Consider the following 16,160-nt stretch of genomic DNA (forward strand, 5'->3'; position numbering starts at 1 on the left):
CCCCAAACCATTATCCGGCCAGAGACAGGAAAATGAATCACAGGCGACCAGGAAGAAGCCTGAGGTTAACCTCTTGCAGACTGCAGGCCATGGCAAGGAAGGGGTTGGAAGGGGCCTGGGGTCTGGGTGGGCGTCTGACGACCCCTTGAACAGGTGCTAAAGTCGTTAGGTGTGGGCAGTGACCAGGCCCAGGTCAGCTGCTGAACAGCCCCGGGGAAAGAGCCCACGATTCCCCACTCCAGTGAAGTCTCCCTCTGCCTGAGCAGCACTTTGGCCCCCTGGTTTCCTGCTCCAGTTTCTGGGAAGTGGGGATGACCAGGCTCTGCTGCCCTGGATGCTGGGACTGCTGAGGGAGCAAGGGGGACCATGCCAGGCTGGAAAGCCCCATGGCAAAGTGACTGAACCACAGAGAGGCTTGCTCCTGAGGCCCTTCAGGGGCTGTGGCTGTTGTGGCCCCATCTCTGGTCTGGTTGACCCCCATGGCCCTGTCTGGAGTCCACTCTGATGCAGCTTTGGGACTGGGTGGCTGTGAGGCAAGAGATTATGGATTGGGGAGGTGGAGGAGGCTGAGTTAAGGGAGTTGTTAGGCGAATTCCTGGAGAAGCGCTGGGTGTGAACCCTGAGTTGGCCTCCAGCCACCCAGCCCACAGTCCCCATCCCTGCTCTGAGGTCCTGAACACCCACCCCAGCCTCTCTGCTGGTTAGTCTCTTCATGTGTGTGCACCTAGTGAGATGTGTGAAGGCCAGGGCTCATCCTCACTCACTCATTCATTTCCCCATTTATTGCTAAACACTGAACACAAAAGGTGAGCAAAAGAGTCAGTGAGGGAGACAAGTATTAGTCACACAATCACACAAATAAGTATCTAATCATAAAATGTAGATAGTGGTAGGAAGATAAAGGTGCTGTGACAGCTTATAGTAGGGGACCTGACCCACAATGCAGGGCCTTGCAGGCCTTCAGGATTAAGGCAGAGGAAGACATAGAAGGGTTTCAAGCAGTGCAGCATAGTCTATTTCTCTTCTTTACCCAATGCTGCCAACAAGATTGAATAGCTTTCACTGACTAATTACCTGGTATGCATGAGTCACTCTATAAAAATGCAATATCAGGGCCAGCCCGGTGGCTTAGCGGTTAAGTGCACGCGCTCCGCTACTGGCGACCTGGGTTCGGATCCCGGGCGTGCACCGACGCACGGCTTCCCCGGCCATGCTGAGGCCGCGTCCCACATACAGCAACTAGAAGGATGTGCAACTATGACACACAACTATCTACTGAGGCTTTGGGGGGTAAAAAAAAAGGAGGAGGATTGGCAATAGATGTTAGCTCAGAGCCGGTCTTCCTCAGCAAAAAGAGCAGGATTAGCACGGATGTTAGCTCAGGGCTGACCTCCCTCACAAAAAAAAAAAAAAAAATGCAATATCATTCCCTCCTACAACAGCCCCATGAGCTAGGTGCTAATATCTCCTGTTACAGATATAGAAACTAAGGCTTAGAGAAACTGAAAACCCAGCCAAGGTCACAGCAGCTGGTAAGTGGCAGAGTCTGGATTTGAACCCAGGTCTGGCTGTTTTCAAAGCCCACACTCTTGTCACATCACACTCTAGAAGGCATTTAACAGATGCTTGTTGCACAAATGGACAGTTCATGCCAGCCTGGCAGGCTTTGAAGGTCCCTGAGGCCTTAGCATCCTCCTTCCCCTCAGAGGGACTATTTAGTCTGGCACTGGGCAGATGGTGCCTATGACACGCTCCTACTCTCTGCCCTCCTGCTAAACCTAAATCCACCAGGAAAGGAGGAAGTCCTCTCCTGTGGGGTGTGCCTACCACCTGGGCCTCTGGGAAAGGCCCTTCTTGACTGCTAGCCTCTCTCACTGCCTTCCTTTGGCTTGGACCCTTTGTGACCCATGTGTTTTCTCCTTGACTACCCTTTGGGCATCTCCCAGGCCCCTATTTTAATTATTGGCCCAGGGGACATCTGGGCACTGATCACTCCAGCTGGCAACAAGCTTTGGTATCATTCTTATTTTGCCTAATCATGACCCACTTGGATGAAGAGGGTGGAAATTTGCTCCCCACACACCCAGATCTCCAAGGGAGGTTGTCCAGGCCTGGGCTAGAATTGTGTTGGCAAGGTTGGATCAGGACCACTGAGTGTGACATCTGCAAGTTCAACATGCTCTAGTGATTCTGAGAAGACAGGCCACAGGCTGAGGAGTGGAGAGGGCAGAACTCTCCCCCTGCCTGTGATGTTTGGGGGAGCCTCAAAGAGGTATCATTATTAGAGTACACTGTAAATGCTCAATCCATGTTGGATTTCCTAAAACAAGTTCCATGCCTACAGGCAAGAAGCCCTCTCTGACTGTCTACTCTCCAAAAGAAGAGCTTCAGACTTGAGGAGAATTTGGCCCAAGGCCTGTGCTATGTTCAGAGTATTTTTGTACAGCAGCAACAATAACAAACCCTGGGGAGGGGGTAGAAATCTGATCTCCAGAATTTCTGCATTATATTATTTTAAATGTCTAGTTTTAACACCAACAAAAAATTACAAGGTATGTAAAGATACAAGAAAGTATGGCCCATATACAGAGGAAAAAAAAGTAATCAATAGAAATTGTCCCTGAGGACGCCCAGACATTGGGTTTATTAGGCACAGTCTTTAAATCAAGTATTTTAAATGTGTCCAAAGACTAAAGGAAACCAAGTCTAAAGAACTAAAGGAAAATATGAGAACAATGTCTCACCAAATAGCGAATATCAACAAAGATACAGAAATTATGAAAAAAAAAAAAAAGGAACCAAATAAAAATTCTGGAGTCAAAAAGTACAATAACTGAAATGAGAATTTTACTGGAAGCGCTCAACAGTAGATTTGAACAGTCAAAAGAAAGAATTAGTGAACTTGAGGATAAATCCATTGAGACTGTCCAACCTGAATAACAGAAAGAATGAAGAAAAATGAACAGAGCTCAGAGAGCAGGGACATCAACAAGCATACCAACACTAGGATGGTAGGAGTCCAAGAAGGAGAGGAGAGACAGAAAAAGGAGTAGAAAGAATATTTGAAGTAATGTTTGAAACTTTCCAAATTTGATGAAAAACATTAATCTGCACATCCAAGAAGCTCAACGAACTCCAAGTAGAAAAACTCAAAGAGATGCACACCTAGATACAATCAAACTTTCAAAAACAAAGACAAAAAGAGACTCTTGAAAGCAGCAAGAGAGAAGTGACTCATATAGCATAAGAAATTCTCAATAAGATTAACAGCTGATTTTTCATCAGAAATCATAGAGGCGAGAAGACAGTGAGATGATATATTCAAAGTGCTACAGGAAAAAAAAATCAACCAAGAATTCTATATCCAGCAAAACCATGCTTCAAAAAATGAAGGCAAACTAACACATTCCCAGATAAAAAAAACTGAGAGAGTCTGTCACTAAGCAGATCTGACCTACAAGAAATACCAAGAGAGTTCTTCAGGCTGAAATGAAAATATGCTAGGTAGTAACTTAAATCCACATGAAGAAATAAAGACCATCAGTAAAGGTAACTACATAGGTAAATAGAAAAGACAGTATAAAAATACATTTTCTATTGATTTAAAAGAAAACTTCACAAAGCAATAATAAATCTACGTTGATGGACAAAAAAATGTAAAAAGACGAAATTTGTGATAACAACAGCATAAAGTGGGGGGATGGAGCTATATAGGAGGAAAGTTTTGGGGTACCATCAAAATTAAGTTGGTATTAATCTAAACTGATTGTTATAACTTAAGAAGCTAATAGTAATTCCCAGGGCAACCACTAAACAAACAATCAAAAATATATAATAAAAGAAATGACAGTGGAATTAAAATGGTATTCTCGAGTATTTTTCTATGAAAGCCTCACTCTCCAGCTATCAGTGAAAAACTGGGGAGCCTTAGCTCCCTGAGGAGGGGAGAGGTGCACATTCTCCTTGCCCCCAACCTCCTTCTCTACTCGTCCATTAAGATAAAATACCAAATGTTTGTTAGTCTTCCAAACACTCTCCCAGATAAGATGTTTCCTCCTCACAATGACCCTATGAGGCAGACTTGATAAAATCAGTTTTATAAATGAGGGCTCTGAGGCTCATAGAGGTTAGGTACACAGCCCAAGGACACACAGCCAGTAAGTGTAAAAGGTGGGACTAAAAAGAGGTCTGTTTTACTCAGGTACAGGGCTCTTTCCTCTATAGCTTAGCTCAGCACTTGGCCATCAGAGATGCTGGCTTCCTTTTCCTTTGTTCCTTTTTCTAACTTTTAATTATGGAAAATATCAAATATTTACCAAAGTAAAGAGATAGTAAAATGAACCTCCACATACCCATCACCCAGCCTCAGTAGTTATGGCCAATCTTGACCCATCTATGTCCCCTGCCTCCCTCCCATTATTTTGAAGCAAATCCCACATATCTTTTCAAATGTGAAATTTTCAGTATGTGCCTTTAAAAGGATTCATTTTTAAAAACATAACCACAATATTGTTACACTTCTGAAAAAATTAATAATTCCTTAATATCATCAACTATCTAAGTTAGTGTTTCAATTTCTCTGTCTCTTAAATTTTTTTTTAGAGTTTGAAAACGAACTCAAATATCATGCATACTTTACAATTGGTGATATGCCTCTTAAGCCTCTTTTCATCCATAGATTCCCCTCCCTGTATCCCTTCCCCCACCGTAGTTTATCTGCTGAAAACACCAGTTCCTTTGCCCTGTAGAGTTTCCCAGAATCTGGATTTTGCTGATTGCAGTGCTGTCATGTCACTAATGTGTTCCTCTGTCACCCATATTCCCTATAAATTGGCAGTTAGATCTAGATATTTGATCAGATTCAGGTTCAATTTCCTGACCAGCATACTTCCTAGATGCTGTTGTGCACTCTGATCAGGAGGCACATAGCACTGGTTGTCTCTTTTCGCCCTCAAACTTAGAAACAGCTTAAATGTCTGATACTGGAATAATTACATAATGATGGTTCATTGTTACAGTGGAATTTTATGCAGTCATTAGTAATCATAGTTGTCAAAAAATATTGAGTGATATGGGGAATGCTTATCAGATAATGCTAAGGCAAAAAAAGCAGAAATAAAAACTACATACAGAATGCCATGTGTCTATACAGAGAGAAAAGATTAGAAGAAACTACTAATTGCAAGGAAAAATAATTATGTTTATAAGGGTTAGAATTATAGGGGATATAATTTTTCTTTATTCTTTCTGTATTTTCCAATTTTTAATAATATGTTCATATTACTTTTATAATCAGAAAAAATAATTTAAAACATTTTGTACATCTTTAGTACGTGAAGTAGTGATTTTCCTGAAGTCATCCACAGGACCACAAAATGTTACCTTCTGAGGCAGGATCTAAACATACAAGACACTTTGACCAATTGAACAAATTACTGGTTGGTTGCTGGTTGATCACTGGTTGTTTGATGTCTCTGAATGGTCATTTTGGTCACAAAGACCAGTCTGATGGTCACATGGGTCTAGTAGGAGTGAAGAACAGTTCATCAGAAAGGCCAGCAGAGCAGACTCTTTGGCTTAGCTGGCCTGCCTGGTGGGTTTGGGCCTTCAGAAAGCCCAGTTGCACTGCCCTGTGCCCTCCTCTGAATCACTCATCACAGACCTCACACACACAGCCACAGAGACACAATCCCCCCAGCAGCGGGGACAACTGGGGACAACTGTAGCTACCCTGAGCAGTGCGGTAGTCCACTGTGGGAAGCATGCTTGAGGGCCCCTCCACCAGGACAGCAGGGCCAGACTGCAGGCTTGACCCAGACAGAGGAAGAAGTAAGAATTTCATTTGTATTTCAACCTTCTCCTTCCTGGTCTAGGTTAACCCAGATCAACGCCCTGAATAAAGTAGGCATCAGATATTGACCTATAAGAAAAGAAGATTAGGGGGCCGGCCCAGTGGCGTAGTGGTTAAGTTTGCACACTCCTCTTCGGTGGCCTGGGGTTCACAGGTTTGGATCCTGGGCATGGACTTATGCACTGCTTACCAAGCCATGCTGTGGTGGCATCTCATATAAAGTAGAGGAAGATGGGCACAGATGTTAGCCCAGGGCCAATCTTCCTCAGAAAAAGAGGAGGATTGGCAATGGATGTTAGCTCAGGGCTAATCTTCCTCACCAAAAAGAAAAGAAAAGAAAAGAAGATTAGATTTTAGGATCTTGGAGGCCCTTTTCCAGCTCTGACACTCCAGTCTTTTCCGGGAGCAGTTTCCTGGAAAGTCCATGGGCCATTTGAACTATATTGAAGAGAGAGATTTTTTCTTTCCTCATTCATAAGTAATCATTTAAACTATGTCCCTGCATTCATAGCATCAGATTGCAGCACAGATGTCACACACACTGTGAGATCCACATCACAACCCAAATTCCACTCACGCAGCTCGACATCTGGGGAGACCACAAATCACTAGTGCGACCCTCCAATCAGCCAGTCTCTCCTATGTTGTTCCTGCTTTCTTTTAAGTGAATATTTTAAAACATTTATTTTTCTGTTTATAAAGTTAGCACAAGCTGATTACAGGTATGGGAAAATAAAAAAAGCATAAATAAGAAAAGAAAAATCTCTCTTAGCCATACCATTCAGTGATAACCACTGCCAACATTCTGTTGTATTTTCTTCCAGTATTTTAATAGTATGTTTACATTTATATATGGTTACTATCATATACAGTTTTATATCCATTTTGTACTTAGTATGATAATCATGAACCTTTTCCCATATCATTACAATTTTTTATAGATATCCTTTTATTCTTTCATCTTCTTTGTTTTTTTGAGCTGATTAGCCAATCCACAATTTTTTACTGAGCTTCTGCTATGTACAAGACAGGTAGGGTGGAGCATTCAAAGGTATGTGACTACAACAACATTTCCATCCACGAGGGGATGAAAGACATAGACGTGTAAAGCTTTCAGACAAGACCAGGGAGACAGGATGGGTGACTGTGGGGACAATATTTTCTGTGCTGAAAATTGGTCCACAAGATCTGACCAAGATGACCTTGGGCAAGTCATTTAATTTCTCTGTACCTCAGTTTCCTCATATGTAAATTAGGGATAATAATAGCACCTGTCCAAACTGTCCTGGAAAATAGCAGTATACAAGTGTTTGCTGTTTTTATTAGTTTGGGGATACAAAAGTATTTCAGAAGCTGTTGCTTGGTTGTCAAAATTCATTTTGCAAATGTCGTTTGCATTTCTAGCACATTCTGATGTAGGGATTGTGGAAGAAAATATTTGAAATCTGAACTGTCCTGGGAAATACAGAGTAAAGGCTACCCTTGGAGGAAGCAGGGTGTGGAAGGAAGAGAGAGAGAGGCAGAGAGACATAAAAGAGACAGAGGCAGAGAAAGAGAGACAAAGAGAGTCATTCTAGCTAATGATCAGTGACGAATACACAGAAGAGCAGAGATGTGAAATGGGCTTTAGAATCTTCCTTAAAAATGATAACCCTTTGATTTAAAAGTTCAAATCCTGAGGTAGAAGAACAGCATCTGGCACACACCCTCACCAGACTCGAACGCCATTCACAGAGCCTGCCCATGGCGCAGCGCATAGCTGGGCAGAGAAGGCACTCAATCCACCTCTGTGAAAGAAAGAAAACATAACTAGAAGAGAATACAACTTCTAAACCAATTATTTCCCTCTTTATTTTTAACCGGGAATGAAATCCTGAGCGGGGACTTTTGTTCCAGTGCAAACATTCTTCACCAATTTTTCAGCACGATGTAATCTGATATGGGGATATCAGTAGAGGTCCAAACAGAGCAAACTTTAAATGGTATTTGACTTTTTGGCTCACAATAATAGATTATCTCTCCCAGCAACTATTCTCTTCATCCTTCGCATGATTTGACAATGAGCAATTTTCCCATTAAAAAAAAATTTTTTTTTACTTGAGCAGCATTTTTTTTAAAGAAAAAAAAAAGGCTAATAAAGACCAGCCCCTAACTTTGTGCCTGTTGTTGGGATAGCACTGATGGATGAGCCCCAACTGGAGTCACACAATCTGGGTTCAACTCTGGACACCTTGTTGAGGAGCCGGAGCCTCGCTAAGGTGAAGGTAGTGGAAGCAGGGAAGCCCAGGGAAATCTGCAGATTAAGAAGTGTTTATGGAAAGAGCAGGATTCAGCCCTATGATATGATTTACACGTTACAAAATAATTTTGCACCTATTTTATCACTTGGTCCTCACAATGTCTAGTGAAGTAGCTCTTTTTATGATCTACACAGAAGGAACTGAACCCAAAGAGGTTAAATCACTGGTCCAATGTAATGACAACCCAGGGCTTTTATGCCAAGTTCTTCCCTGCTGGACTGTGAATTCCTCTAGGACAAGAACTTGGCCATTTTCATCTTCAGGTCCCCATCAAACTCAACACAGGACCTATCTCAGAGCAGATACTCAATAAATGTGCTTCGTGAATGAATGCGTGTGACCTTGGACAATCCCTTCACCTCTCCACGCCTCAGAGTGCTAGGTAAGATGGCCTTCACAGTCCTTCCCCACTTGGAAGAGTCAATGGCAACACCTCTCTGAATTCCCTCCTGACACCTGCATGCACTGCGTGTCAAGGGCATTCATTCCATTCTGTGCCCCTTATTTCACTTAACAATTATATTCATTTCCTATTGCTGCTGTACCAAATTACCACAAACTTAGTTGCTTAAAACAATACAAACTTATTCTCTTACAGTTCTGGAAGTCAGAAGTCAGAAATCAATTTCACTGGGCTAAAATCAAGGTGTCATGAGGGCTGGTTCCTTCTGGAGGCTTGAAGGCAGAATCCCTGTCCTTGTTTTTTTCAGCTTCTAGAGGCCACCTGCATTCCTTGGCTTGTGGCCCCTTCCTCCCTCTTCAAAGTCCATCACTACAAACTCTGCTTCCATCATCACATCACCTTCTTTTCTTCTGTGGTCAAATCTCCCTCTGCGGTGGAGTGTGCGGGGCTCCCGCCGTGGAGAGACTGGGTCCACTTCGGGAGGTCGGTGTGCACACACGGGGCAGGACTGTGTTGACTGTGTGTGTGGACCTGTGGGCGGCAGGGCTTGTCAGCTGCAGAAGACTTGTGCTTCTCAAAGACCCACATGGGGGTTTGCCTCACCTTCTAAAGTCTGAAACAACTGGGTGCTCCTGTGTCTGAGGCCAGCCCCACTCAGCTGCAATCCTCAGAGAGCTGACAAGAGACCTAAATGCTGGAGGCTTATAGAAATTGTAAGCCCCCGAGCCTAACAATCTGCCACGCTGGGGGCCTACTCACTTAAAAGAAATACTGCAACACAAATGTGGTATTAGAACTTGCAGCCAACTGTGCTGGGACTCCCCACACCTGATAAAGAGACTGAAGGGCCCACAACAACTACAAACAGCTGAGCATTACAACAGCTGACCAGGAGCATAACTCGGCCTACCTGGGCGCCTACAGGGAGAGCAAACAGGCCACAACAGAAGGACACACGTAGCCCATATAGGGGTCACCCCTGGAACATTGAGAACTGAGGGAAGCACACTGCAGGACTCCTAAGGCATCACCTGTATAAGGTCACCTATCCAAGAGCAGGAGACGTAGCTGACCTACCTAATACGTAGACACAGGCACAGGGAAAGAGGCAAAATGAGGAGGCAAAGGAATACAGTCCGAGTAAGGGAACAGGACAAAACTCCAGAAAAGGAACTAAGTGAAACAGAAATGAGCAACCTACCCGACAGAGAGTTCAAACTAAGAGTGTTAAGGATGCTCACTGATGTGGGGAGAAGAATAGATGAACTCAGTGAGAATGTCAACAAAGAAATGAAAGATATAAAAAAGAACCAATCAGAAATGAAGAATACAATACTAGAAATGAAAAATTCGCTAGAGGGACTCAAAAGCAGAGTAGAGGATACAGAAGAACGGATCTGTGAGCTGGACGAAAGACTAGAAGAAATTACCCAAGCTGAACAGGTAAAAGAGAAAAGAATTAAAAAGAGTGAGGACAGTCTAAGGGACCTCTGGGACAACATCAAGCACACTAACATCTGTGTTATAGGTGTCCCAGAAGGAGAAGAGGGAGACAAAGGGGCAGAGAATCTATTTCAAGAAATAATAGATGAAAACTTCCCTAATCTAAGGAAGGAAACAGACATTCAGGTACAGGAAGCACAGAGAGCCCCAAACAAGATAAACCCAAAGAGGCCCACACCAAGACACATCATAATCAAAATGTCTAGAATTAAAGATAAAGAGAGAACCCTAAAAGCTGCCAGAGAAAGACAAGTTACATACAAAGGAAACCCCATAAGGCTATCAGCTGACTTCTCAGCAGAAACCTTACAGGCTAGAAGAGAGTGGCACGATATATTTAAAGTGCTAAAAGGAAAAAACTTACAGCCAAGAATACTCTACCCAGCAAGATTATCGTTCAAAATGGAAGGAGAGATCAAAAACTTCCCAGACAAGCAAAAATTAAAGGAGTTTGTCACCAAGAAACCAGTGCTACAAGAAATGTTAAAGGGACTGATTTAAGGGGAAAAGAGAAGACTACAAATTGGAAAAATATCTATTTCCATGATAAGAGGGAAATGGATACAAATGCACAAAAAAGAGGTTAGATATGATATCAAAAACATAAAATGAGGGAGGAGGGGAGTTAAAGAGAGCTTTCAGACAGAGGTCAAACTAAAGAGACTATCTATTCTGTATAGAAGGAGAAAGGAACAGAGAAAGACTACTAAAACACTGAGAAAAAAAGTTAAAAAATGGCAGTAAGTACATACTTATCCATAGCTACTTTAAACATCAATGGACTAAATGTCCCAATTAAAAGGCATAGGGTGGCTGACTGGATAAAACACCAAGACCCATATATATGCTGCATACAAGAGACACATTTCAAACCTAAAGACACTCACAAACTGAAAGTGAAGGGATGGGAAAAAATACTCCACACAAATGGCAATGAAAAGAAAGCTGGGGTAGCAGTACTCGTATCAGACAAAATAGACTTTAAAACAAAAACTGTAAAAAGAGACAAAGAAGGGCATTACATAATGATCAAGGGAACAATCCAACAAGAGGATATAACACTTGTAAATATCTACACATCCAATGTAGGTGCACCTAAATATATAAAGCAATTATTAACAGACATAAAAAGAGAAATAGACAGTAACACAATAATAGTAGGGGACTTTACGCTCCACTTACACCAATGGATAGATCATCCAAACAGAAGATCAATAAGGAAACATTGGCCTTAAATGACACACTAGAACAGATGGACCTAGTAGATATATACAGAGCATTCCATCCAAAAACGGAAGAATACACGTTCTTTTCAAATGCACATGGAACATTCTCCAGGACTGATCACATATTAGGCCACAAAACGAGTCTCCATAAATTTAAGAAGATTGAAATAATACCAACCATCTTTTCTGACCACAATGGTATGAAACTGGAAATCAACTATAGGAAGAAAATCAGAAAAGCCACAAATACGTGGAGATTAAATAAAATGCTACTGAACAACGACTGGGTCAACGAAGAAATCAAAGAAGAAATCAAAAAATACCTGGAGACAAATGAAAATGAAAATATGACATGCCAGAATTTATGTGATACAGCAAAAGCGGTTCTAAGAGGGAAGTTTATAGCAATACAGGCCTATCTCAACAAACAAGAAAAATCTCAAATAAACAATCTAACAATGCACCTAAAGGAACTGGAAAAAAGAAGAACAAACAAAGCCCAAAATCAGTAGAAGAAGGGAAATAATAAAAATCAGAGCAGAAATAAATGAAATAGAGACTAAAAGAACAATAGAAAAAATTAATAAAACCAAGAGCTGGTTCTTTGAAAAGATCAACAAAATTGACAAACCTTTAGCTAGACTCACCAAGAAAAAAAGAGAGAAGGCACAAATAAGTAAAATCAGAAATGAAAGAGGAGAAATTACAACAGACACCTCAGAAATGCAAAAGATTATAAGAGAATACTATGAAAAGCTATATGCCAACCAATTCGACAATCTGGAAGAAATGGATAAATTCTTAGAATCATACAACCTTCCAAAACTGGATCAAGAAGAAGTAGAGAATTTGAATAGACCAATCACCAGTAAGGAGATTGAAACAGTAATCACAAACCTCCCCAAAAATAAAAGTCCAGGACCAGACGGCTTCCCTGGTGAATTCTACCAAACATTCAAAGAAGACTTAATACCTATCCCTCTCAAACTCTTCCAAAAAATTGAGGAGGGGGGTAAGCTCCCTAACTCATTCTATGAAGCCAACATTACCCTGATACCAAAACCAGACAAGGACAACACAAAAAAAGAAAATTACAGGCCAATATCACTGATGAACATCGATGCAAAAATCCTCAACAAAATACTAGCAAATCGCCTACAACAATACGTTAAAAAGATTATACACCATGATCAAGTGGGATTTATTCCAGGTATGCAGGGATGGTTCAACATTTGCAAATCAATCAACGTAATACACCACATTAATAAAATGAAGAATAAAAATCACATGATTATCTCAATAGATGCAGAGAAAGCATTTGACAAGATACAGCATCCATTTATGATAAAATGTCTGAATAAAATGGGGATAGAAGGAAAGTACCTCAACATAATAAAGGCCATATATGACAAACCCACAGCTAATATCATCCTCAATGGTGAAAAACTGAAAGCTATCCCTCTAAGAACAGGAACAAGACAAGGATGCCCACTGTCACCACTCCTATTTAACATAGTACTGGAAGTCCTGGCCAGAGCAATAAGGCAAGAAAAAGAAATAAAAGGGATCCAAATTGGAAAGGAAGAAGTGAAACTGTCACTATTTGCAGATGACATGATTTTATATATAGAAAACCCTAAAGAATCCACCAGAAAACTTTTAGAAGTAATAAACGAATACGGTAAAGTTGCAGGATACAAAATCAACATACAAAAATCAGTTGCATTTCTATACACTAACAACGAAGTAGCAGAAAGAGAAATTAAGAATACAACCCCATTTACAATTGCAACAAAAAGAATAAAATACCTAGGAATAAACTTAACCAAAGAGGTGAAAGATCTGTACACCAAAAACTATAAAACATTGCTGAAAGAAATTGAAGAAGACACAAAGAAGTGGAAAGATATTCCATGCTCTTGGATTGGAAGAATTAACATAGTTAAGATGTCCACACTTCCTAAAGCAATCTATAGATTCAATGCAATCCCTATCAAAGTTCCGACAACATTTTTCACAGAAATAGAACAAAGAATCCTAAAATTTATATGGAAAAACAAAAGACCCCTAATAGCTAAAGGAATCCTGAGAAAAAAGAACAAAGCTGGAGGTACCACACTCCCTGATTTCAAAATATACTACAAAGCTATAGTAACCAAAACAGCATGGTACTGGCACAAAAACAGACACATAGATCAATGGAATAGAATCGAAAGCCCAGAAATAAACCCACACATCTATGGACAGCTAATCTTTGACAAAGGAGCCAAGAACATACAATGGAGAAAAGAAAGTCTCTTCAACAACTGGTGTTGGGAAAACTGGATAGCCATATGCAAAAAAATGAAAGTAGACCCTTACCTTACACCATACACAAAAATTAACTCCAAATGGATTAAAGACTTGAATGTAAGACCTGAAACTATGAAACTTTTAGAAGAAAACATAGGCAGTACGCTCTTCGGCATTGGTCTTAGCAACATATTTTCAAGCACCATGTCTGACTGGGCAAGAGAAACAATAGAAAAAATAAACAAATGGGACTAGATCAAACTAAAAAGCTTCTGCACAGCAAAGGAAACCATCAACAAAACGAAAAGACAACCTAACAATTGGGAAAAGATATTTGCAAACCATACATCTGATAAGGGCTTAATCTCCAAAATATATAAAGAACTCATGCATCTCAACAACAAAAAAACTAACAACCCAATTAAAAAATGGGCAAAAGACCTGAACAGACATTTCTCCAAAGAAGATATACAGATGGCCAACAGACACATGAAAAGATGTTCAAAATCATTAACTATCAGGGAAATGCAAATCAAAACTACAATGAGATATCACCTCACGCCCATCAGAATGGCTATAATTAACAAGACAGGAAACAACATGTGTTGGAGATGATGTGGAGAGAAGGGAACTCTCATACACTGCTGGTGGGAGTGCAAACTGGTGCAGCCACTATGGAAAACAGTATGGAGATTCCTCAAAAAATCAAGGATAGAACTACCATACGATCCAGCTATTCCACTGCTGGGTATTTATCCAAAGAACTTGAAAACACCAATGCGTAAAGATACATGCACCCCTGTGTTCATTGCAGCGTTATTCAATAGCCAAGACTTGGAAGCAACATAAGTGCCCATCAAGGGACGAATGGATAAAGAAGATGTGGTATATATACACAATGGAATACTACTCAGCCATAAGAAACGATGAAATCCAGCCATTTGTGACAACATGGATGGACATTGAGGGTATTATGCAAAGTGAAATAAGTCAGAAGGAGAAGGTCAAATACCGTATGATTTCCTTCATTAAGTCGTAGATAATAACAACAATAAACAAACACATAGAGACAGAGATTGGATTGGTGGTTACCAGAGGGGAAGCGGGGAGGGAGGAGGGCGAAAGAGATAATTCGGCACATGTGTGTGGTGATGGGTTGTCATTAGTATTTGGATGGTGAACATGATGTAATCTATGCAGAAATAGAAGTATAATGATGTACACTTGAAATTTATACAATGTTATAAACCAATGTTACTGCAATAAACAAAAAATTAAAAAAAAAAAACATGCAGAAAAACATTGGAAAGTGAAAAAAAAAAAAATCTCCCTCTGCCTCTCTTCTAATGATACCTGTGATTACATTTAGGGCCCACCTGGATAAGGTAACATTCACAGGGATTAGGATTTGGATATCTTTAGGAGGCATTATCCACCCTACCACAATTATCATTACACTCACAATTTACCTTTTAATTGTATATTTGCATGTCTCTCCAGTAGACTGTGAACAACTTGAGAGCAAGGACTCTATCTTATTTACTTCTATATTTTCTGCTCCTAATATGGTGCCTTGCATACAGTACGTGCTTAATAAATAATTATATGAATAATTATAATAAATAGAATGAAAATAATTATGTAAATATGAAATAATTATATAAATAACTAAATAATCCCATATCTATTGACTGCTTCTGCCTTAAGGACCATCATAGTACAACATTCTGCAGAAATCTAAATCTTACTTCAAAAAAGCCTTAAAAGATGAGTCAGTGTTAGCAAAATTCTCTTGAAGACCTAGAGGAGGAGGACATTACACAGCAAAGCTTCCTAAATATGCCCTGGAGATGTTTTTCCCTCTCCTTCAGAACACTTGACTCAGTCTCTCCACTTGCCTGCCCATCCACTACCCCAGGCAGCCAACTTTATAATTGTTCCAAGAGAAAATACATGAGCATCAGGATTTAATTTTGACACTACCCGCTCTCAACAAATGGGCAGACTATCACCAGGGAAAAAAAATAAGCACTATCCACTTTCTAAGTTCTTGGGTGTGTTCCTGGGACTGTCTGCCACAGAGCGGGGTCTGAGAGACATTCATGATCTAGTCCCCAGTGGTCCCATTTGGACCACATTTGACAGCCCTCTGTCACAAGAAGCAATTCAAGGGGAACTGCCTCCAGCCAGGGCCCCAAGGCTGACTCTGAGGAGGTCTCTGATGAAGGGAGAAACCTGCCTGGCAGCCCATCTGGCTCAAAGGCTCAGGGATGTCCAACCTCCCCAAGCCAGCCCAGCATCTCCAGTGTGAACGCCTTGAAGGCCTTCCTTCTTCCTCCTCCTCAATTAACGTCATCAACAAAAACACAAGTCTGGGTGAAATCTCACTTGGTTCAACAACTTGCAGCTATAAATTCCTGATGCTCTGACTGGATCCAGCCCTTTCTGATTATCCAAGCAGTGCTCGCAGGCACTTGGCTGTCACCCTGAGTGCATAATAATGACAAGAGTTCCAGTGGAGGAGCTTTACCTGCTTTGTTGCATCTAATCCTCGCAGCAACCCTATGAGGTAAGTACTATTGTCA

This window comes from Diceros bicornis, chromosome 4, assembly GCF_020826845.1.
Source record: "Diceros bicornis minor isolate mBicDic1 chromosome 4, mDicBic1.mat.cur, whole genome shotgun sequence".
Taxonomy (NCBI): Eukaryota; Metazoa; Chordata; class Mammalia; order Perissodactyla; family Rhinocerotidae; genus Diceros; species Diceros bicornis.